Consider the following 25,500-nt stretch of genomic DNA (forward strand, 5'->3'; position numbering starts at 1 on the left):
AGCAAAGGTCAAATTCTCTAGGTCTGGATGGAACTCATGAAATTCACAATATGCCTGCCAACTTCTCTGACAATATGTTTAATATAGATTCAGAATTATGGCAAAACGGAGAACTCTACACATAATCATTCAAGGTTAAATTGCTTATTACAATGGACAACAAAACTCAACCTATTAGCTAAGGGCTTATCTTTATCCATGTCACATAAATTTAAAGAGATACATTTTTGCAATAGATGGTGGCTAACACTGGTTACAGCTATTAGGAACATGTGGAATGTAGGTGAAGAATCTCACAGTAATTGATTCAAGTTAGTGCTATCTGTTGAAATATTTGGTGTGATTTTAAAGTATTAAGGTTGTAAGAAAATGTCAAGTGTAGAAAATATGTATTAGGTAGAAGTCAAGAGTCAATATGGGAAGCTACAACTAGTTTCAATTATTCTGTAGTTCTTCTTTAGGTATTATCTTTTTAGCCAGTGATGAGCCATATGGGAAAATACGTCTACTTGACTTATAGTCCCTCTGTAACCTTTGTCTAATTTTGATCCTCAATGTATACATCATACTTTGCTTATTGAAAAATTGGTTGTTTATGAAAATTAATTAACCTTTAGAGAAGAAAGTGTACCATCATTTAAAAATATCCTATTAAATCTGAAGGTGTTCCAAAGGAAGTTTCCAGAAACACTGTCAATAAAGCTAGTGTTTCTGGAGAAAATATGCAGCCTCCTAAGGGGATTGTTTTGAAGGGAAAAAGCACTTGTTTGGATATGTAAGTTCTCATAATGTTGATAAAATTTCTGCTATGACAACATCACATTGTAAAACACTTAATAATAACCAAAGGAAAGGAAAAAAAAAAAACCCTTCGCACCCCTCGGGATATGTTCCTAATGCTGCTGTACTGTTCATTTCAGCAGATTTGATATGAAATTTAAAATAGTGCCTAAACAACCAGTGGGTCCCCAGGTGAACACTTCTGTCACACCAAACAGAAGAACAGAGAGGACGGTTTGGGTGTAGGTTTGGATGAGTGATTACCACTCTGGGACTGGGATGGGATCTCGCAGCACCTTGGCCATCACATGAGTGATGATGCTTCTCATTCTGTGGACGTTTTCAGACATCTCAAATTTAATATGGGCAAAGCATAACCTTAAACCTGCCCTTCCCATTCTTTTTCTTTTCCATAAATATACCCTATTGCTGAAGCCAGGAATCTAGGGTTACCCCCTTTTTCTAACCACAGAACCCTGAATCTTCAGCAATTTCTTTACAAGATATAATCTCAAATCCAGCAATTTCTTTTCATGTCTATTTTTATAAGCCTGTTTCAGATCACTCATCAGTTACCTCCCAGCTTATTTCTCCTTTTCCATCTCCTTCCACAAACCATTCTTTCCACAGTGAAGTGATCCTCTTAACAGACAAATCTAAGCATGGGGCTCCCTTGGGACAATCCTTTCTGTTGCAGTTTATTTCCCTCAGAAGAAAATCTAGTCTTTGCCATGCCTTTACATAGCCGTGAATGATTCACTCCAACCCCCTCCCCACCACAGCCTTGTTTTTCTCTCCACATCATTTGAGACCCCACTGCACTGGTCTCCTCTGAGTACTTTGAACAAGCAAAGCTTCATCTTGACCCTCTGAATGTGGTCTTCTCATTGGTTGTATTGAGATTTCCACTCTTCACATTTGCTGAAATACCAACTTGAGAGCCCATTCTTTACTAACCTATTTAAAGTATATTCTCATAGGTTACCCTCTGTTCTGTTTATTTTCTTTCCAGCATTTATTAGATCTTCTTTTTTAAAAATCTATCCCTCAACAATAGAAAGTAAACTCCATAAGGACAAGATTAATGTCAGTCTATTTTATCATGCTCTAACCCAAACACAGAATCTGGCACTTAATGGCTACTAAAACATTTGCTGAATGAGTACCACTGTTTCTTAGCTATATTATTGTAAAGGCTCAATATCTGCCTCTTCTGTGCTATTGCAACCTCTCCACCCTTCATCTTCATGAAGCTGACTAGAGAGTATTATAAGTTTGTTTTCTCCAAAATATCTATGTTTCCCCTAACCCATAGAATAAAGTCAGAGGTACTTAGATGAGAGTGACACTCAAGACTCTCCAAAATCTCCCAGGATTGTCTCCATTCTATTGTACCTCCTCAACAATCATGCACCTTGGGTTCCAGCCCTATTGACCCACCGAACTCACTTGTTATCCAATATAATAATATCCGAGATATTTGTCACCAGTAACCCTGAATGTGTGTTTACTTCAACTCAGTGAAAAACACAATCTACCGGACTGATGTAGAACCAAGTTCCAAGAAATAAGAACTCCCTGAATTTTTCAAGTCAATGCAATGCCAGTCATTTTAACATGTCATCCCTGAACATCAAGTAGCTTCAAGGCAAAGCATTCAGTCTTGAGAGCGGAAATGTTCCTTCAGAAAAGGAGCCCGTATAGTCTGATGCAGTTCCAGATCATGCCATGAAACTGTAATATGAGGAAACCCAAGCCCTGGAGAAGCAATTATTTGCTACATTTTACTCTCTTCTATTTTCTAGTACAAATAGGCAGGATTTACAGGAGAAATGCTGAAGGAAATAGCAATAAACAACATGGAGGAGATCTTGGCTATGGGGAAGAAGCAGCAGCACTTTAGCATCTTGTCACTCTGAGACAGGGTTGCCCCTTATCAAATAAGAACGCACCCAGGAAAGCTACAGCAAGTGTCAGCCTCCAGGAAGACAACTGGGCGTATTGCTTTGGAAGGGAGGATGTCTCTCGTTATTTATTTGCCCTTTAAAAGAGTAACACATTGGACCTCTACACTAATATTACCTTCCCGGGCTAGGCTAGCAAACATCTGTACCTAAGAATATCTTATAATTAGACCATTTGGCCTTCAGAAACTGAGCCCTTCTCTGCGCTGTTTGCAACCTTTCTGCCAACCCAAATTCTGTTCTGTTCGTAAATAATTTTGGAGCTAGGGGTGCCTGGGAGGCAAAGTCCATTGAGCGTCTGTCTGACTCTTGATTTCAGCTCAGGTCTTGATCTCAAGGTAGTAAGATCCAGCCCTGCGAGGGACTGCGCCCCTCAGAGGGGAGTCTGCTTCTCACTTTTCCCGGCTCCCTCTGACCCTCCCCCTGCTCAAGTGTGTGTGTGTGTGTGTGTGTGTGTGTGTGTGTGTGTGTGTGTGTGTTTGCTCTCTCAACAATCAATCAATCAATCAATCTTTTTAAGAAAGTAAAAATAATCTTGGAGCCAGGTTCGAGAGGAGGACTATCAATGGCAATGCCACTTCCTATCACTGTCGATTCTGTAAAGTTCTCCTTCTGTTTACAGATTTCGGAAGCAAAAACAAAGGACAATGGACATGTCCGTGAGGCATTATGGTACAGTAAGAAGAACAGAAATTAGAGTCAGGGTTGTAGGTGCTCACATGGTTATCACAGCTATCAACTTTGTTTTTTGGGGGGTTTTGTTTTTCCAAATCACTCAAGTTTTTAGGGCCTCCAATTCATCTGCACATGAAAACTCATTTACATATCTTACATGTAAGATATCACACTGAATTCTATGAGTCTATGGTAAATACATTTAAATTGTTAGTGTGTGTGTTGTTTGAAAAGAAAAACTCCAGGTATGACACAGCAAGCTTAACACTTACTAAACTTTTCCACTGTTTTCTCCTAAGCAGAGAAAGGTAAACATCCCCCTCTGGAAATGTCACTGAAGTCTCTTGTTTTCTCCTAAAAATTATGGAAACGTTGTACTTTACTTCATAACTTATCCTTGTTCATTTTAATACAAAGCGATAAGTATAAGTAGGGGAAAAAATCAATACAAAAACATTTGTACCATACCTCTCCTGTGATGTTGACTATCTCCTGGAACACATCAGGTTAGTAAGTGAAGTTTCAATCCAATGTTCATCACATTTTAATTGAGTTTAGCTGGAGAACGTATACATATAAGTGGGAAAGAAATATGTGTGTATGGGAAGAGGGTGTTGGGAGATGGAAACCAGAAGTTTGTTGGCAAAGGAATTGGATGAAGCAGCAGAGTTCTACAACTGCAAATGAAACTGGATGAGGTGAATTTTTAGTTCTATAGACTTTATTATAGATGAAAGGGCCCTGAGGTTCAAATCAAGCAAACCTCAAAGTAATTCTCCATTAGAGCACTTCGTGCCAACTGTTTAAAGCAATGAGCTCTAAGTATAACCTTTTCAAATTATTCCAACAAAGGTTAAAATGCTTTATTAGAGATTTGTTTATGGTTAGAATGCTTTATTAGGCATTTGTTCATCTAAAAAGCATTTTATATACAAATAATTTTTAGACTCCAACAACAAAAGTAGTATACATTTCAGAGTTTAAATATAGTAGGATGTGAAATGTGGAATTCAACTTTGGTTCATCTCTTTACACGGATGTAGGAGCTGCCTTTTAGGAATTTTAACAATCAAGAAAATATAGAGAGGACTGTAATTCTAGTCCTGAAAATGACAAAGGACCTCGTAAGGAAAATAAAGGACCTGCCTCCTCCCAGAATGTCCCCTCTGCGTCAGGGATAAATTACACCATATTGTAATTCAAGGAAGAATTCAAGGTATAGGCATTTGTTCCTTTTGGAGGAGAAATAGAAACAAATGCTGAATCATAACTGTCTTTAATTATGTAAATGGTTGCAATCTTTTTTCTCGAGATCTGAGTTGTCCAGCTGTCTACAGGCACAGGGTTAGGCCAAGTGACCTTTTGAGTTTCTGTAGTAGTATGCTGTTTTTCTGAATTACAATGGAATAGCTGGTACATGTCCCCCAAACCCAGATCATCCCAGAAATAAAGAAATTGAAATTAAGCTAAATATTCAGTTTTCTACTATACACAGTGCTGAATACTGCTTTCCACTTCTGTGGCTATCTTTCTGCCTTTCCTAGATTCATATGCATACTATTTTGTAATGAAGTTTATCTGAATTTTTTTATTTTATAATGTGAATTTATAAAATGATTTATGATATTCAAGTTCTGAGAACAACATGCCATCCTTTCTCAATTCACCAATGGAAATTCGGTTATTTTAATATCTTTCTTCAAATGCCTAAAAAAGTAACTGAATGAGATCCAGGGGATTGTAAGTACTTAGGAGTTTATCAAGCTTCTTAGACATAAAATATGATAAGGGCTAGTTAACAGAATAATTAAGTATGCACTAAGAAGCGCCTCATTCTTTTAGGAATCAACCTCTAGGATTGAAATGCATGTTTCTTAAGGTTCATAGTTCACCAATGAACTACAGATGACTGGGAATGTCAGCGCGTGCATGCAGTCAATATTCTGAGTATTCAGTGTCATATTATAAAAGGGGCCAAACTTAATTATTTGAAGAATAATGTGAAAAAGTGTAAAAGAAATATGCATGTCTCACATGAAATGCAGTAAAGCAGGCATGGCTGTCTTACCTTTCCACATATTCCTCCATAATTTATTTAGGACCTTAGCAGTATACCTCATGTGTTATTTCCTCCACTGCTGAATGATTCTTAATTACTTTATTTAATGGGAAACACTACTTTACACAAAATAAGTGTTGTGAGGGGACGTAGCTATGGAACCAAAGTACGCCATTAGCGCTTTATTTCGCGAACTGTAAGTTTAAGTGTTTGGGCAGAGGGGATTTGAAAGACAAGTTACGGGTTTTTTTCCAGATACAGTTGCTTGTTCAAATTCAGCCTGAGTTGTTTATCAATGCTCTATATACAAATTCAGGGACAAATTAGCAACTGTGCAATAGCTCTCTGTCTGCTCATTAGTAGTAAGCAATTCACAAAAGACATATCTCGGATAGAAAGAGCTATTGGCTAAATGTTCTGTAGAGTGGATTGGGAAAGCTGGAAGAACCAAGTTTCTGCATTCATTGTGAATACGGCACATTTCAGAGTTTAGAGAACCTGGATCGGGGGTGCATAAACATACTTTTGCCGGTAAGACAAAATTCAACAGAGTTGTTACTGCAGAAGACTCCTCATGGAGTCTAAACACCATGGGCCAGGACTTCTTCCTATGAAACATGCTTTTCTTTTCTGGTCTCCTTTAATGGTCTTTCCCAAGGAAGCACAGGCAAGAGCCCTGTGATGATCCCAGGGTTTTGTAACCTTTGATGATATTTTAAATATCATTAAAAGGATGTCCTGAAAGGTCATTTTATCAGGAGACTTGCCTCAGAACAGAGTCTGTTTTTCACTTTATTGTGGAGAAGAGAAAATGAAATCTTTTTATATTGGTATCTCTCAGGTTTTCCTCTCCACATCCTTACTCGTCCGTTTCTTTCTCATCTCACCAACTCAATCAGGGTTTTCTGGACAGAGCAGAGTTTCAAGAATGATTCTCTCCACTGCCCCTTTTACATCCTTTATCCCAACTCTAATCAACTTAGTATCACAAAACCCACTCATTCACATCCTTTCATCGAAAGTTCACTTCTGTGCTAACCTACACCCCTGAGAGGGGGCACCAAATGGCAAATGTTCCAGAGCTGGGCCAGAGGAAGTCTACCGACTGCTGCAAGTTACCATGAAAGGTCATGTTCGATTACTTTAATTTTCTTTAGGATTCTATTTCTCAATATGAAGTTTTGAATTTACAATAAAACTGTTTGCAGTTTCACATTTTAGCAAAACACAGAAAGATATGCCGACAAATGATGTGTATAATCAACAGGCAGTACTTGCAAACTGTCTGGAGTTGGCTAAATAACACAGCAGAGAGGCACCAGGTATTAGTCATCGGGCGGTCTCGTCTATTACCAACTTTCATTTAATGGCCCCGTTCAGTACTTCCAGAGGGCTGCTGGAAGCTGTAGGACATTGTATTTAGTAAGCAATTATCCTCCCTTAATGATAGAAGTAAGGCTTAGATCATTTGTGATTTCTTTGGGGTAGCAAGATGGGTGTTTTCAGAACTGATGTGAGGAATGACTTTTGATAGACGTGAGGGTGGAATTGTTCTAAGAACAACAGCTGAGTGGGTGAAGAGACTAAAAGGGCAGGTTGGTTCATAATCTTGAAAATACACATTTGCCTACAGAACCGAGCGATAAAACAAGGTGAGCAGATGAGCAGCATGCTGTTAATGTTCCCCTTCAGTATGAAGATATGCATTTTTTAAGAAGAGACAATGCACCTTCTTTAAAAATGATATAACCGTGGAATGACTACACAAAGCTCTGGAAGTAATTAGTTTCCTCATGAATAGTGATTACCTAGTATATCTATGCTGCGTTTATTTCAGGGCAGGTGATTGTTGTTTCCTCTAGGGCCCTGCCTCTCAAGCATGGTCTGCAGACCAACAGTACAGGCGTCTCTCGAAACCTTGTTTGGAAATTCAGAATCTCTGGTCCCACCCCACAGTGGAATCAGATTCTGCATTTTCTGGAGCTCCTCAGTGACTCATGTGCATATTAGAGTAGGACAAACACTCGTTCAGGAGATTCCTTATTTCTCCTTCCTTTGGGGATGGAGGTGGTTAAACCCACCTACCCCGCATAAAACACTTGGCTCCAGCACTGTGAGCTTTTTAGTTATCGTGCAGGGATTGGCTTATTTTTAAAATGTTTCAAAGATGGTTCTGCAATCCTCAGGGAGCCCAAGAAGTGCAGCTGGTTCACCTACGAGGTGCTACTGAGGCCTGCCTCACCTCCTTTCAATATCCTTTCTATTGCCCTTTCAAGTTAAGGGCAATCTAGGCGGACATCCGTAGTATAGTCACACATGCCATGGAGTATCTGGGGTTTTATAAGGAGCAAATATGATAACATATCTGAAAGCACTCAGCACCTTGTAGGCACTCAAATAGATAACGTGTAATTTGTGGGATAATTTCTATATTCTTTCCAAATTACTGCCAAATAGCACAGCATATTTTAGTACTCAGGATTTCTGCTTATATGAGCAGGATGTGAACTTCTTAAGTCCAAGGAGGATGACGTTCATACGGTTCTTCATTTACAGTCTGAGTGCCTAGAAGAAGGGCAGCTCTATGGGCCTGCATCCTGTGCACCTCTATAGGGTCCTGTGCCTAGGAAAGCCCCATAGTTGGTTTAAAGGTCAAGTGTGGCTATCTTGAAATTTTCAAATAATTTTTGTAAAACAGGACCTACATTTTCATTGTGAAAAGCATGTGGCTGGACGTGTGTGGTAAGCAGAGCCAGCTTCTTAAACTCAATCTAGAGATTCTGTCCTTACGTTCTCTCACTGCAGACACTGTAGATGGGAACTTTCTTCAAAAATGGCTTGCGTTCTACAAAGTCAGCATCACCTTCGAGTTTCAGAAGTTCACAAAACTCAAACGTGAAAGGTTTTTTGTTGTTGTTGTTGCTGTTTTTTTGTTTGTTTGCATGGCAATTATAGGAGAAAGTTGACCCTTGAACAAGATAGGTTTAAACTGCGTGGGTCCACATATACAGATCTTTTTAATAAACACAGTACTATAAATGTATTTTATGATTTTGTTTACTCTAGCTCACTTATTTGTAAGAAGATAGTGTGCAATACATATAACATACAAAATGTGTGTTAATTGTATGTTGTCGGTAAGGCTTCTAGTCAACAGTAGGTTATTAGTAGTTGAGTTTTCGGGGAGTCAAAAGTTACATGTGGAGTTTTTACTGCATGGGTGGGTCGGTGCCTCTAACCTCCACGTTGTTCAAGGGTCATCTGTAGATGCATTCATCTCCAATTCACCATATATTGATGCATTCACACCAATGGATCAGTTTCTGGCAAAGTCTCAGTAACTCTGCTAAGAAATATTTAGTAAGTACCCAAGGCTACTCCAAAATAGTGTGAACAGTTATGTCAGAATTGACAGAGTGCTATGCAACCCTCTCCCTCTCATCAATGAAGTGAAAAACGTTGGTTAGCAATTTCAGTCAATCTATGCTCTAAGAAATCACAGGGGAACTGGAAGCTTTTTTAATTATATGATCTTAGTCTCCCTCAACTTAATAGGCTATGGACATTATCAAAGTTCTCAAGACAGTGATTTAGTAGCTGCTGTAGTATTGCATTCTTAACTGTGCCAAAGGAAAAAAAAATCCAGAATACTATGAACTGCTTTGCACTACCAGCACAGTGCTGTGAAAGATGATTCACCTACTGAAAACCAAGGTCATATCCTAGCCTAAGGAGGAAAAATTCCCACAAAGAGCTAGATTTTCTTTGTGTAACAGATAACTGAGCCGTGTAAATATGATTCCTTAGAAGGCACACCATCTAACTGGTCAGTTACCTTTTTTTGCCCCTCCTTTTTGAAAGGAGGCAATTTAATCCTGAGAGCCAACCTGACCTTTGGAAGTCTGGCAGATTGACTGTGCTATGTCAGCCACTAGTTCCAACTGTGAAGGAATTTTTCAACTTCAGGTGTTTTGAGGAATTGGCGGCCATATTTAACTTTAACTGTTAGAGATTACTCGTTTTCCTGATGGTGTGGTAGAGTGAATAAGGTGTTGGAAATCATGTCATTCTGGAGGGTTGGGAGTAAAGAACAGATGATTGTGGGAAGCCCAAAGAGCTAAAGTGAGATGACAGAGGAAAACAAGGAAAAAGGACTTTGTAGATTAAAGTGAAGCTCAGTCTTGAACTTCTGGAAATGAAAGATGAGAGGCAAATTAATCTATTGTGCTGGGATCAGAGGTAATAGGAATTAGGCTTAAAACCAGAAGGTGCCATAACAAAGGAGTCTGTGAATACAAAACATGGCAATGCCTAGGTGGCTCAGTTGGTTAAGCTCAAGTCATGTTCTCATGGTCATGGGACTGAGCCCCGCATCAGGACCCACACTCAGCATGGGGTCTGCTTCAGATTCCCCCTCCTCTCCCTCCAGCTCATGCTGTCTCACTCAAATAAATTAAAAAATATATATTTTAGGGGCGCCTGGGTGGCACAGCGGTTAAGCGTCTGCCTTCGGCTCAGGGCGTGATCCCGGTGTTCCGGGATCGAGCCCCACATCAGGCTCCTCTGCTATGAGCCTGCTTCTTCCTCTCCCACTCCCCCGCTTGTGTTCCCTCTTTCGCTGGCTGTCTCTATCTCTGTCAGATAAATAAATAAAATCTTTTAAAAAATATATATATATATATATTTTAAAAATCCCTTCTATATACTTGCAAACAGAAGACATGCCTGGATAATTTTATCTCTGCCATGGTATCCTACTGCCTGGGACTTTTGCTTGTATTTGTACATGTAATGTAAGAGTATTGGTTCTAAGAACCTCTGAAAAGTAAATAAATCTAATAAAAAAAGGTCATAAAATAATCAGGAGGCTCGTGCCTCCACCCCTTCTTCATCCTGCATTCTATGCTATTTTGGATTTCAATTTATAATTTTCTTTTTTTATTCTGCTTTTACCCTATCACTGGATTATATCCAATCACATTATAGCCTTCCATTAAATTTCTCAAATACTTACATGGAAATTTATTTTTCTGGAGAATAGATCTGATCATGTAATCTTCAACAGCTTTATACCTCCTACAGAGAAAACATACCCACACCCACACTCCTTAGACTGACATTACATGTACTCTTTCACTGAGGCTTATATCTTTATGTAACCACATTTGTCACTACTCTTTGGAGACAGTTATAGCAGAATAGACCTCCTTCCCCTTTCCTGATTAGAATTAGCTTTTTCTTAATATCCATGTCAATGTTCCTGCTGTTTTCCTTGTCTGAAATTCTCTTCCTCCATCTTACATATTCCAATCCTACTCATGTTTGGTCCAAAACATATGGCATGGTCTCTGTATAGCTTTTCGCACTTATTCTCTGAAAAGACAACAATATTCCTTTACTCTCTTTTTTTTTGGAAAGCTCATTATCTGTTTCTTTTTTTTAACATTTACCATGTTTTTTTTTAATTTTTTTAAAGATTTTATTTATTTATTTGACAGAGATAGAGACAGCCAGCGAGAGAGGGAACACAAGCAGGGGGAGTGGAAGAGGAAGAAGCAGGCTCCTAGCACAGGAGCCTGATGTGGGGCTCGATTCCACAACGCCAGGATTACGCCCTGAGCCGAAGGCAGAGGCTTAACCGCTGTGCCACCCAGGCACCCCAATATTTACCATGTTTAATAAATACTTTGGTTACACACATGCTTTACTTATCACATTGGAAATAATTTGTATTTATTAATTTTGTTTCCACTAAAAAGTTTAGCATGGTGCCTTAAGCATAGAAGACACTGAATAAATACTTGAAGGAATGAATATAATAAATGAATATTTAGCCGGGATAAAGGGATAAACAGAAGTAAATAGTAATATGAGAGTAGATAAAACCAGAAAATAAAGTTTAGAGTCTGTAGGTTTCTTACCCTACAAATATTTTATTTTATTTATTTTATTTTTTTAAAAGATTTTATTTATTTATTTGACAGAGAGGCAGCAAGAGAGGGAACACAAGTAGGGGGAGTGGGAGAGGGAGAAGCAGGCTTCCTGCTGAGCAGGGAGCCTGATGCGGCTCGATCCCAGAACGCTGGGATCATGACCTGAGCCGAAGGCAGACGCTTAAGACTGAGCCACCCAGGCGCCCCCCTACAAATATTTTAAATTGAATATTCAGGAATATTCAGCATCATCCTTAAGGGTGTTTTAATGGAGTGATGTCAGTGGGAATGGCAAAGTAGGACCTCTGAAAACCTTACCTCCTTAAAAGCAATGATAACATTGAGAAAAATTGTTAAAATACATTTTTCAGAAGACTGGAAATTAACCAAAGGCTTGCAACAACCTAGGAAGCATTTATTTAAAAAAAATGGCTGAATCTCCCTAAGAAAAGTGAATTTTGTCATATTTTAACTTGCCCTATTCTCATTTCCTTCTCCCTGGATCCATAGGACTCTTTGAAACTAATAGCTCTATAACCACAGTGAAAGCTAACAGCCTGACAGGAATACAAGGTTAGTTTAACATATGAAAATCAATCACTATATCATGCAGTTTCAATAAATAAGGGATAAAAACACAAAATCATCTCAATATATGCAGAAAAACACCTGACAAAATCCAACACTAGTTCATGGTAAAAACATGGTAAAAAAAAAATCTCTTTTTGCAGATGACATGATTCCGAATATAGAAAACCCTAAGGAACACACACACACACACACACACACACACACACACATACATAATTACAGCCAAATTCAGTATGATTACAGGAAACAAAATCAATAGACAAAAATCAATTATATTCCTATACATGAGCAACAAACAACCCAAAACCAAAATCAGGAAGACAATCGCATTTACAATAGATTCAAAAAGAATAAAATGCTTGGGAATAAATTTAACAAAAGACACACAAGGTTTGTATACTGAAAATATAAAACATCATAGGAATAAATTAAATACTTATGTGAGTGGAAATATCTCCTGCGTTTGAATTGCTTAGATGACAATACTCCCAAAATTAATCTACAGATTCAACAAAATTTCTATCAAAATCCCAGTTGGCTTCTTTGCAGAAACTGACAAGCTATCTTAAAATGTATATGGAAGTTCAAGAGACCTGGAATAGCCAAAACAGCCTTGAAAGTGAAAAACAAAGTTGTAGTACTCACATTTTCTGATCTCAAAACTTACTACAAATCTACGCTAATCAAGACAGTTTGGTGCTGGCATAGAGATAAACAATGCAGATCAATGGAATAGAATTAAGAGTTCAGAAATAAAACACCCACATTTACAGTCAACTGATTATAAGAATGCCACATGGCAATTCAATTGGAAATAATAGTCCTTTCAATGAGTAATACTACTTTTCAAGTAGGAAAGCTATATATCCCATGTAAAGAAAGACCCCCTCTGCACCTTATATACAAAAATTAACTCACTATGCATAATATCTAACTGTAAGAGTTAAAACTACAAAACTCAGAAAAAAAATATAGGTGTAAGTCTTCATTATTTTAGCTCAAGCAATAGTTAAGATAAAACACCAACAGCACAGGCAACAACGACAAAAAATAGGTAACTTAGATTTCATCAAAGTTAAAATTTTTGTGCTCCACTATCAAGAAAGTGAAAAGACAGCCATGTAATGGGAGAAAATATTTGCAAGTCATATATCTGAAAAGGAACGTGTATCTAGAATATATAAAGAACTCTTACAATGCAACAATATAAAGACAAATAACTCAATTAAAAATGGGCAAAGGATCTCAACAGACATTTCTCCAAGAAAGGTATATAAATGACCAGTAAGTATGTGAAAAGATCCTCAACATCATTAACCATAGGAAAATGAAAATCAAAACCACAATACTACTTCGCATCTACTAGGATGGCTATAATAAAGAAGATAGATAAGTGTTGGCGAGGATTTGTGGAATTGGAACTCTTACACGTTGCTAGTAAAAATGTAAAATACTGCAGTCAGTTTGAAAAATAATTTGGCAGTCCCTCAAAAAGTTTAACATTAAGTTACCATATGACACATCAATTCTACTCCTAGTTATGTACCCAAGAGAAATATGTTCACGCAAAACCTTATATATGAATGTTATTTAATAGCAGAATTAATCATAAAAGCCAAAATGTGGAAACAAGCCAAATGTCTATCAATTGATGAATGGATAAACAAAATGTAGTATATGCACATACCAGGATATTATTCAGCCACAAAACCAAATGATGTGTTAATATATGCTAAAATATGGATAAACCTTGAAAACATTATGCTAGTTGAAAGATGCTAGATACAAAAGGTCATATATGGTATGACTCTATTAACAGGAAATGTCCAGGATAGGCAAATTCATAGAGGCAGAAAGTAGAATATTAGTTGCCAGGAACTTGGGGAAGAGGAGAGTGGGAGTGACTGCTAATGCATATGGGATTTCTTTTTAGGGTGATGAAGATGTTCTGGAATTAGATAGTGTCATGGTTGTGCAACTGTTTCAGATACTGCCAAATATAGCATGGAGTAAAATTTGCCCTGCTGAGAACCACTGATCAGACCTATGCATATTGATGTAGAAAGGTATCAGAGATGTATTATTAAATAATCATAATAATAATAAATGTAGAACAACAAAAAATTGCATTAATGTTCATTTCAAAGCTTGCTTGCACTTCAGGAAAGAAGCAAATTTGAAATCAAGAGGGTAAGAATAATCTGCAAAATAATTTTCTTATATGAATAATAAATAGTAACATTCTGCCCACATCAAAGGCATGGTATAATGATTAAGAGATCACATTTATGAATGTATTTCTTTTTATAATTGTTAGATGAAAGATGATTGCACCATAAAAAAGATATTTTTCTTGTTACATTCTGTACTTAACACAGTACTGCAAAATATTCAGTCTGTTTTCCACAATGATTAAAGCATAATTATATAAAGAAAAATAAATCAAACTTTTGCATATTTGAGACAAGAGAATGCAAGGAGCACCTGTTTTCAACTTTAATTGCCAGAGAGAACATTGAATCTAAATTGGATTCTCTAAAAGAAGAGACATCACCTTAGTTTAAAAATATCAAGCTAAAGAGACAGAAAAGGCAGGGCTTCTTTATCGAAGTTGACTTAATAAGAATAATAGTAGAGACTATAGTAATCACTAACACAGAATAGTACACAAAAATAGTAATCATCTACATTTTAGAATTCACTAGATAAGTCAGAGCTTGCACTGCCTATTTTAAATTACATTTAATTCCATGATATTATTATTAAGTGTGGCTCAAGGGATCACTCCCATTTTGCAGCTAAGGAAATTGAGATTTAGTAAGATTCAGGACATACATGCAACAAAGGGCAAGATTGGGTCCTGAATTTCAAAAGCCTATGTATTATACCAACCTCCCACTAAATTTTTAAGAAGTTCTTAAATCTTAAGAAGAATCGTTGAAGAGGATTAAGAGTATACTTATCACGATGAGCAACGAGTAAAGTATAGAATTATTGAATCACTATATTGTACACCAGAAACTAATATCACACTGTGTATTAACTATACTGGAATTAAAATGGAAAAATAAAAAGAAGAATCAGTGTAGAACAAAGGGTGAGTTATATTGCATTCTTATTACATACAACTGAATTTTCATGCCATCTTTGCCAGTAGAGATAAAAATCACTATGGGGAGCATCTTGCAAATGTGTTTTCATGAAACAGGGACCAGCGACCATTTCAACACAGGAATTTGTGGTGCACCTGGACAAGGCCAGGATATGATAGCTGGCTCTATTAAAAGAGTCAGGGCAGGAAGTCAGAGCCAGAGATGCTTAATAAGTGTAGGGCCAAGATCGGACCATTGCCTTTCTCACTACTGACCTCTTGCTCTTTCTATAGCACCATGCTGCTTTCCATAATCCTGCAAAGCAGATAATATATATCAAACACGGACTCAGCACTAGTGACAGACCCCAGATGTGTACACAGTATAGGTAGAGAACTCAGAACCATGTTTACCCACTGCTCAGAAAAGCTGAAAGCCTTGCTCTAGGAAATGATCTAGTCTGGGGCTCACACCTCTGCAGCCCACCGGGGACACTTGAGAAGTTGTTCTCTAGAAGGAGGAATCATAGATTCCTTCTAGGGGAAGGAGCTGTAATGATGTGTCCATATTAATTAGTATATCTGAGCTTCATGGCAACCCATTAAATGGTAATCAAAAGTCTATTATGATTTTATTTTACATATGAAGAGATGGAGAGTCATAGAATTTAATTAACTTCTAGTAGATCACATGTCAATGAGTGGGAATACATGGGTCTTTTAATTCCGTAGGTAGTGTTCTTTCTTTTACATCAGGATCCTTATGCAGTTCTCAGAATATTTTCCTAGGACATGTTTTCCTCCATTAAGGTATATTGGTCTAGGCTAATAATAAATGAATCCTTCACACAATTTGTGTTGAGTTCCTTCTCATCTTTCTCTTAGGAGTAGAAGGGAACATTTCAATAGATTTCTAAAAGCAATATTTACTCTCACAAACTGCTTCTGAATTGGAGTCTTTATTTCTGTCTGCTTTACTCTATTTCAAGAATTCCTTTAAAATGTTTCCATAGAAACACCTGGAGAAGAAAATGATGAGCTATATAACATTCTCAGTGGATGTCTTTCTGAATTTGGACATTCATTCCTCAAGAGAGTTGAGATGGTTGTTTTTGAGGTAAAATCCATTTCGAAAAGGGATTCTCTTCACATGTCTTCTGAACATTTTAGGTTATAAACTCATTCTCTATAATTCTAATGAAATACTCCAGAGTCTGAGAAACATGGAAGTTTTATTAGTGTAGCTTAAGGTGGTGCCCTCATCCATGTTACCTGCATTAATGTCTCTCTCCGCTTAGCATCTCTACAACTCGCTAATGCTGAGGTTGGGTCATAGAATACTGGAAAGCACATAGCTCTGCCCAGGCATATCGGACAGATGACTACAGGAAGCCTATGCCGCTGGAGGATGACAAAGAAGACAACAAACAAGAAAAATGTGCACTAGAGCTCAGTGATGTACTTGTAGAAGAAAAGAAGAAACAGATTAATCTCAATCCCGGGAATTCTGCCACCCTTACATAATCATTGAAACCCAACATTTTTCCTTAATAACACATTTAACACCCATGAATTCTCTAAAATGAGGAAATCCGATAAATGGAGAGGATTCAAAATTTTCGCTTATCGCTGTTTACATGACTTTATTATTTACATCTGTACCACAAAAGGCTTGAAGTGGAGGTCGTAACTCTGTCAGTAGGTATGGAACTCTGCAGCTTTTGTTCAGTGTATAGGGAAGAGCGATAACTAATGCTGTCTGCTGCTGCGGGTCCTAAATTATATGCTCTTATCTTCCCTGGACAGTTTTATATTTGAAGATTTCCCTTATCCTCCTCTCAAGCTGATCAAATTGCAAAAATCACTGAATGGAATTCTATGTTGGCCTCTCACATGAGTAGGTGGACCTATAAATTAGCTAAGTGAGAAGGTGTTATGCATTCCAAGGGATACTCTAGTTCACTGCTGGTGAGAAGCTTTAATGCTTTTAGTAGTGGACTACCATAGGGACTTTTTGTGAAGAAAGGTAAAAAAGGATTGAACAGGGTGGTTTTGTAGTATTAAAGGACTGTTGAAATGTACAACTCTGGAATTACATGTTACTAGCTTAACATGTTGCATTCTATATGCAACATAATACAGTTAGATTTCTCTACCTGTCACATGCATTTCCTATGAGTGGAAGTGGATCCTAAGGAAGACAGCTAAATCTCTATTCCCTGTCCTCAGATGACCTCTTATTAACAATAGCCAGTTTCTGCAACCATTGTACTACATGGTAGAGTCAGCTGTGTCTTGGAAACTACTTTACTTAGCACCAGAGCACCTTTGCTTATGCTGTCCTTCTTTGAACTTCTTACCCTCCCCTTTCCCTCCTTCTCTTCTTTTCTTTTCTTTCTTTCTATGGGATTCAGTTCAAATGTCATCTCCTCTAAACAGACTTCTCTAGGAAGAATTGGTCAATGGGTCCTCTGTGTTCGTCCCATATTTTTTCAGGCATGCAACATCAGGCATGTAAGTGCATGCTATGTGGCAAACACTGTTTTAACACAATGGCCACAAATAGGAGTAAACACAATGTATTCCTACTCTGAAAGGATTCATAATATTGTACCTACTATTTATGCATCTGATTCACCCAGTAGAAAAGCATATAAACTCCAGATGGTAAACACTGTGTTTCTTTGATTTTTGCATTCTCAGCACCTTGCACAAGGAATTGCACAGGAAAAAAACGAACAAAACTTTAAAGTGCTGATTGAATATATAGAACTTAAAACAGATATCTTAGTTATCAGATAAAATGTGACTCTTAATAAAAATATACAAATACAAAAACAAATAAAATTGGATGGACCACAATTATGGCATTGTACCTGATAGAATATTTATATTTTTTCAGTGAAAAATATTGCATGACTCATTGATCCATTGATTCATTCAGTTGTTCAATTAATATTCATTGAGATAATACATAAATCACATAAAGATATCTTCCCATTTCTGCATATTATACCGAATTTCGAAAATCACATAATAAGTTATTTAGAATTAGGAATAAAGGAAATTTATAATCAGTTTTCCCAAATCTCTAATAAACACTGGCAAATTATGTCTTAATATAAGCAACGGTGCTTGTCCGGTTACTATACACATTATTATTGCTAGTCCCTTCTATTCTGAAAAATCACTTTACAATTTACTTTCACAGTCTGTTGGTTTTCTTTTGAATGAACACTTAGTAGATTATATGAAATTAAAAGGTGATGAAATTTGAGGTCCACTTGGAAATGTTGGCATTCTTAAGTATCTAATACTCTGTCCACAGAACTCAGTAGAACTCATTCTAAAGAGACACCTGAATATTTTACACAGCATAAAACTCTAGGAGTTGATAGGACTATATTTTAGTATTCTAAATTTTGAACTTGAAGGATTAGAACTAAATTATTAAAAAATTAATATTTGGATGATTTCCTTAGGATTTACTGAGATTAAAAAGGCTTTTCAGTATCTTTCTGCTCAGTATCCACAGAAGGGTGGAATGGCATTGGATGTTTGAAGTCTGATTTCATCCTATAAATATGCAGTGTGTAACCTTCTGGAAAGAGGTTCCACCCTCTGACTTGAAGCTTTCATTCTCTGATTATCTAATATAGACTTTTACAAAATTCTTTAAGTGAAGAAATGCGGTCTAAATTGACAAAAGAAGAAAAATAAAGATCATCTGATAATCTCAATACATGTAGGAATAAAAGTTGACAAAATTCACATTATCCCACGATAAAAACTCTCAGAATGTAGGAAAAGAAGTAGGAATGAAGAATAATTTCCTCAACCTAGGAAAAAGACATCTACTGAAAACCTAGATGTAACACTGTACTTAATTGTGAAACACTAAATTTCTTTCCCCTAGAAAGAAAAACAAGGCATGTATTTCTACTCCTACCATCATTTGACTGAAAGCCAGTGTGATAAGTCAAGAAAAAAAAAAAAGGCATGCAGATCAGAAACAAAGATATAAAATCACATCTATTCAGAAAGAAATGATTTCTACATAGAAAATGTCAACTAATCTGCATAAAAGCTACTAGAACTAACTCATGGCTTTAGCAAGGTGGCAAGATGCAAAGTCAACACACAAAAATTAATCTTGTTTCTATATATTAGTAATTGGAAATTTTTTAAAGTACCATTTAAAAAAGCATCAAACACATGAAATATGTAAGTCTAGCAAAATGTGCAAGACTTGTAAGCTGATAATCATTAAACATTCATGAAAGGATCAAAGAAGACCTAAATAAATGGAGAAATATACTGAGAAAGACTCAATATTGTTAAAATATCAATTCTTCCCAAAATATGTCTAGAGATTCAGTGTAATTCCAGGAAAAATGTCAACAAAAATTTTTGGCAGAAATAAATTTATTCCAAATTTAATTTTGACATGCAAAGAATAGAAAATACAATTTTGAAGAAGAGCAAAGTTAGAGGACTCATTTTCTGATTTCAAGGCCTACTATGAAGCTACAGAAATCAAGACAGTGTGGTATTGGCAAAAAGACAAGTGTATCAGTGGAACTAAATAATGAGTTTAGAAATAGACATAAATGATCAATTGATCTTCTATGAAGCTGCAAACGCAATTTAACAAAAATGATACTCTTTTGAACACATGGTGCTGGAACATTGGACATCCACATTTCAAAAAAATGATGTTCAATCCATACCTTATGCCACATACAAAAATTAACTCAAATGGATCAGAAACTTAAATGTAAAGGGTAAAACAATGAAACTTAAAACATAGAAAAAAAATCTTCATAACCTTGGATATTGAAAGATTCCTTAATATGACACCAAAATCATGATCACTAATGGAATAAAAACTTACATAAATTGGTGTTAATAAAAATTCTAAATTTCTGCTTTTTAAAAGATGCTTTTAAGAAAATGAGAAGTCAAGCAACAGCCTGAGAGAAATATTCCCAAGAAAATGCTCTATAAAGGAATTCTATCCAGAATACACCAAGAACTTGCAATTCTCAAATTGAGAAAACACACAATCCAATTTTTAAAAGTGAGTAAAAGTTCTGAACAATTACTTGGTTAAGATGAGAAAAAAATGAAAATGAAAATAAACCCTCCTCAAACTTGACAATACCAAGTGCTGACAAGGAAGTGAAACAACTAGAACGCTCACCCATGGCTTGTAAGGATGCAAGATAGAGAACTCCTTTGGAAAATAGTTTGTCAGTTTCTTAACCTAAGCATACCACTCTCAAATGACCCAGGAACCCCATATAAAGAACGACATAAACTCTGCTTCTTTTCTGTATGAAATGATAATTTAACAATACCATACAAATATGGGGCTGCCATATAAACACACTGAACAGTAAGTTATTTCCATTATTCATTAGTAAAAGGAACTACCTTTCAGGGTTAGGATTATTATCCCCACTAATGTGCCTGATTTCTCATATAAAAATAAATAATATTAAGCTTTAAGTCATAAAGGACAGACCAATCTTTTTCTCAATGGAATAACTTAATTTAGATATCTGCTAAAGAGAGAGAAAGAAAGAAAGAAAGAAAGAATGAAAGAAAGAAAGAAAGAAAGAAAGAAAGAAAGAAAGAAAGAAAGAAAGAAAGAAAAAGAAAGAAAACCTTTTACTTGCAAAACTGAAGTGCCGATGCCTTGGTTTCATGCATCCTATCTGGAGGGAAATCGCATGTTGTTGGGGTTGAGGGGATCATGGTAAATACTTTCTGGAGGCAGTTTTTAGCATCTGCAAACAAATCTTCCACACCACTGCAGATAGTCCTCTGGACTTAAAGAAAGTCCCCTTAGAGACACAGACTGATGCTTCCTTACCTAAATCACAGCTTCCGCAATTTAGCACAAGCTGTCTTCTAATAGAACAAGGCAACTCATGTACCAAGACTGACCAGGTACTGACTCTCATGAAATGTAAAAGTATTTACATTTTCCAAATAGCCTTCTTCAGAATGCAAATTTAAACAAGAAAGGATGCTTAGCTTTGGGTCTACTCCCCAGGATCTTTAGGACAGAAATTATTTAAGTTGTCCCATTTTCCCAAAAGATGGTTCCCAGGTCTTTGTCTGTCATGGTGTAATGAAAATTGCAGAGCTCTTTAAGGTCCAGGATGTGAAGCACCCCCCTAAGGGTGTAAGACTCCAGGGAGGAATGCACTGGAATTTGTGATGCAAAGTTTCATTAAGGGACACTAAACAACACATGTGTCTTTTCATACATGATAGCATTTTTATCATCTGACTTTCCTGTCGTGAATGTTTTCAGAGTTATTTTTATTCTTGAGTGTTAACTGATTCGAAACCTTATTGCACCTATGAAATGTCTTATTTCAACATAGCATGTCAAAAGTTAAACCCATTCTTCCTCCTCACAAATCTCTCTTGATTCTAAATTTTCTACTTTTGTTAAAGATATACCATTCTTCTCTTCATTTGGCCAGAGCCCTTGATCTTTGACCCCTCTCTGTGTCTTCTCAATACCCCCCTGCTTCTTCCTCTTCCTCCAATCAGGCTTCAAGTGCTCTCATCTCTCTCTCTCAAGTATCTCGGGTAATTCCTTCCCAATTCTACTGCTGCCATGCTAGTTCAGGTCCTTAACATCTTTCTTGTGAATTACTGCAGTAATCTAACTGATCTCTCTTATTCCAGTCTCTCCTTCACTTTTTAACCTGGGAAAAATATAGAATAGTAATTAAGTATAAGAGTGCCAGAAATAGACTGCCCGAGTTTGAACTTCAGCCTTGGATAAGTTACTTCGTGTCGCTAAGTCTCTGTTTTCTGAGCTTCCTGTGAGGTTGGCATACATTTGGTACAGTGTCTAGCACACAGAATTGCTAGACGCAGGTTAACTATGATCATTTACCTCCTCTTCAGTTCTTAACACAAGGTGGTATAATCACGTATGTACTGTTTTATCCTTCCATGTAGGCTGTGAACTTCTTTAGGGTAGATACCAGATCTCACTGTTTTTTTATTAAGCAACAATTGTATATGAACTAACACATAGTAAACATAGTAGGGTGGATTTTACTTATCAGGCATATGCTAATCCTGATCCAGATCCTAATAATATTTACCTGAAAAGAACATAAGCTTTGAAGTCAAACACACTGAGTTCAAAATCTGACTTGACATCCACACTGGGGAGACTTCTTAAAGATTCAGAACCTTTTTGTGCCTCCTTCCTTTACCAGGAAAACTTGCATGACAATCTCTGCAACATAGCTTTTTGTCATTTTTACCAATACAAAATGTTATTTTCTCCCTTATTATATAAATCCCTACTACAAATATGCACTCAGATCCCTCATGTTTTGGGAACCAATGCATTTTTGCTTTATTATTCTCTAGGCATATATTGGCTGGTTTCACCATTTTCATACATGAATAACAATTTGGCAATAGTTTGGCTAATACTAATTTGTTAAAAAGTCCAAAAGTTAGAATAATTATAAAAGAGTTCTTCAGGGAAAGTTGGATGGATACCTCCTGTCTCACATTAATGAGTAATACAGCAAATCCAAGTAAATAAAAGACAGACAATGCTGTACCTACCAAAAAAGAGACTAACTGGAAAAATTCACTTAACATCATAATAATGGCGAGGGTGAGAAATTTTACCTTCTGTTTTCATAAAGATTAGCAAAGGCAAATATAGATCTATGTTAACAAAAGCCTTTCATTCATTCATTCACTCAGAAATTATTCCGTCTCTCAATCCTTCCACCTCCCTGCCTCCTTTTTTTTCTTTCTTCCAGAGCATATGATTTGAGTGCCTTTTATGTGTTGCGTGCTATAAATACAAAGCTTTACCTTTGCAAAGGTAAAGGTGCTTTGAAACTCTTAGTGTAGTTTTCAGGGAAACTCACTCGATCATTTTAAGTCATCTCTCCATCCCACGTGAGACTCAAACTCATGACCCCAAGATCAAGAGTCACATGTTCTACTGACTGAGCCAGCCAGGTGCTTCTACACTTGATCATTCTAAAGTTCAGTTCTTTTTACACTGTGTCCTCTCAAAATGGGATTAAGAGGTGTCACTAATATTGTTTTTATTTAGCTATTTCTAAGACCAAATGTATTCTTTGAGATATTGGCAATGACAGGGCAATTTCTTTAAGAGGGATTCTTTAAGTACTGATTTCCATTACGGGTTTTAATGGGGACTGGAGAGGGACTATTACACTTGAAATGCAGGAGACTTAGGCAACACCTCTCCTAAGAGGTACTCTGTGTACTTCTGACACACCCACCTCCAGTCTGTTACTGAATGTCGAAGGAACTCTTTAATTGTCTCTGTACATTTGGGGCAAAGAAGTAGATATTCTAAGAAAAGGGCTGTGGTGTAAACTGTGATTTCTAGAGGCTAATCTGTCTTTTGAGGCTGTATAGCTGAGATCTACTCCTAGAATTTCACATTAGATTGGTCAGAGATGAACTGCCCAGACCAAATTTTTTTTAAATATTTTATTTATTTGACAGAGAAAGAGCGAGAAGGCACAAGCAGGGGAATGGCAGAGGGAGAGGGAGAAGCAGGCTCCCTGCTGAGCAGGGAACCTAATATGGGGCTCTCATCCCAGGACCCTGGGATCATGATCTGAGGTGAAGGCTGATGCTTAACTAATTGGCTGAGCCACCCAGGCACCCCTCCCCAGATCTATTTTTAAAAGGTTTAGCAGACGATCCTGATGTTCCATGAGGTTTGGGGCCCCCCGGGAGCATCCCATTGTGAACTAGAGCTGCCGAGTGTGGGCAGCCAGTTCAGAGCCCACAGGCAACAGTGGTCAATGGAGCATTCAAGTAAAGGGGCTGCACTACTCTAATGATACGTGAGAAAAAAGTTCCCCTCTCCCTCCTTGAGGAACATCTGGGTTGAGGGGCAAGACTGCTGGCAAGGCTTGATTTCCTTCGACTGGACAAGGGATCAGAGAATCAACATTTGGTTTCTGTTGGTGTCACTTTCATCCTTTGGGTGTGGCTAATGGTCTGGTTACACCTTTGCTTATTTAGGTCATTGGTACGTATTTCCTCATCCTTCCATTTTGTCACTAGATAACTCTATCGAACACCATTAATAAGGCCCATGGTAGGAAGATCTCTTGCTGCCAAAATTATTTAGATGACTTTTTCCTACCTGGCTGTTGGTGAGGATATTTGTGGCTAGGAAGTGGCTTTCTTATCACAATCAACTTCTTAGTATGGTTGTAATAACAGTGGGAAGTGACAGGGAGTTTATATTTGTAAGGATTCTGTGACATTCTCCTCCAATATACAGAAGGATGGTGCCTATGGACCTCATCCAAGAGAGAAATTTACTTAGCTCCTTGCTTATGCATTTTAAGTTAATACCGTTTGGAGAATCAATCAGGAGGGTTTTGTTTTTTTTTTTTAATCCCAAGTCAAGTATTCCTTAGAAACAATGAAGAGATAAATTAGTATGTGATTGGATCAGCTCACTCACTACAACTTATCTGGGTTCCAACGCCTGCTCTGGAAGGAATATTTGAGAGGTAGGAGCTTTTCTTTCATTTCATCTTAGTACTTAGCTAAACTAAACAAGGTTTTCACAGGATCATTTTGAAACAATTTTATGTTTGTTCTTATATAGTCAAACTGTTTTCGCTGGTATTCGTGATGGCCAATTTCTGTGAACATCTGAACAAAAACTGTTTGCTTGTAATATGAGAGTGGCAACAGACAACTCTCTACTGTCCCAGAAAATACAAGTATCAAGAGTGTTTATCAGGCTCATGTTGTAATCCCACCAGACATTTCCTTCTCCTTTTAAAATTCATAAATATCTTCTCAGCATGCGCTGATAGGAAATGGATTCTCGTAAAGAAATTCTGAGTAGCACTTTAAGGACTCCGATGACTGTACATCTTAATGTTCCTCAGATACAACTGAACTTATTTATATTAGACCAGGACACACTAATATTTTCTAGTCTTTACAATTTGTATAATTGTGTCCAACTAGATTTAGTGTGTAATAAAGGAGCTGTGAACAAAGGCTGTGGCACGCATACTGAATCCCGAGGTTACCAACATGTCTTTGTGATTTTACAAGAAACTCTGTCCACTTTGCCTGAAATTGTGTACGCAATTACAACTGTAATAAACCATTCTATTCCACTGGCTTCTGTACGCAAGAAGGGGACCCTGGCTGTGTTATTGCACAACTGTGTTTTGTCAGAGTTGGCTGGCTATGTGCTCGGTGATTGAACACACCTCACAGCACAATCACACCCACGGCCACCTCATCAGAGTCCCTCACGACACCCACCGCTGCTAAACTAAAACTGGGTGACGACGACGATCCTCTGAATAGCAATTGTTAAACTAAAAC

At 37.1% G+C, this 25,500-nt stretch overlaps 1 protein-coding gene across 2 annotated transcripts in view; it reads right to left on the reverse strand.

The window, feature by feature from the left end:
• KCND2 (potassium voltage-gated channel subfamily D member 2) overlaps window positions 1-25,500 on the reverse strand; it is a 474,780-nt gene that overhangs the window by 124,461 nt on the left and 324,819 nt on the right. The window lies entirely within an intron of this gene.

Source organism: Ursus americanus, chromosome 3 (assembly GCF_024610735.1).
Source record: "Ursus americanus isolate L20-20 chromosome 3, mUrsAme1.1.p, whole genome shotgun sequence".
NCBI classification, from domain to species: domain Eukaryota; kingdom Metazoa; phylum Chordata; class Mammalia; order Carnivora; family Ursidae; genus Ursus; species Ursus americanus.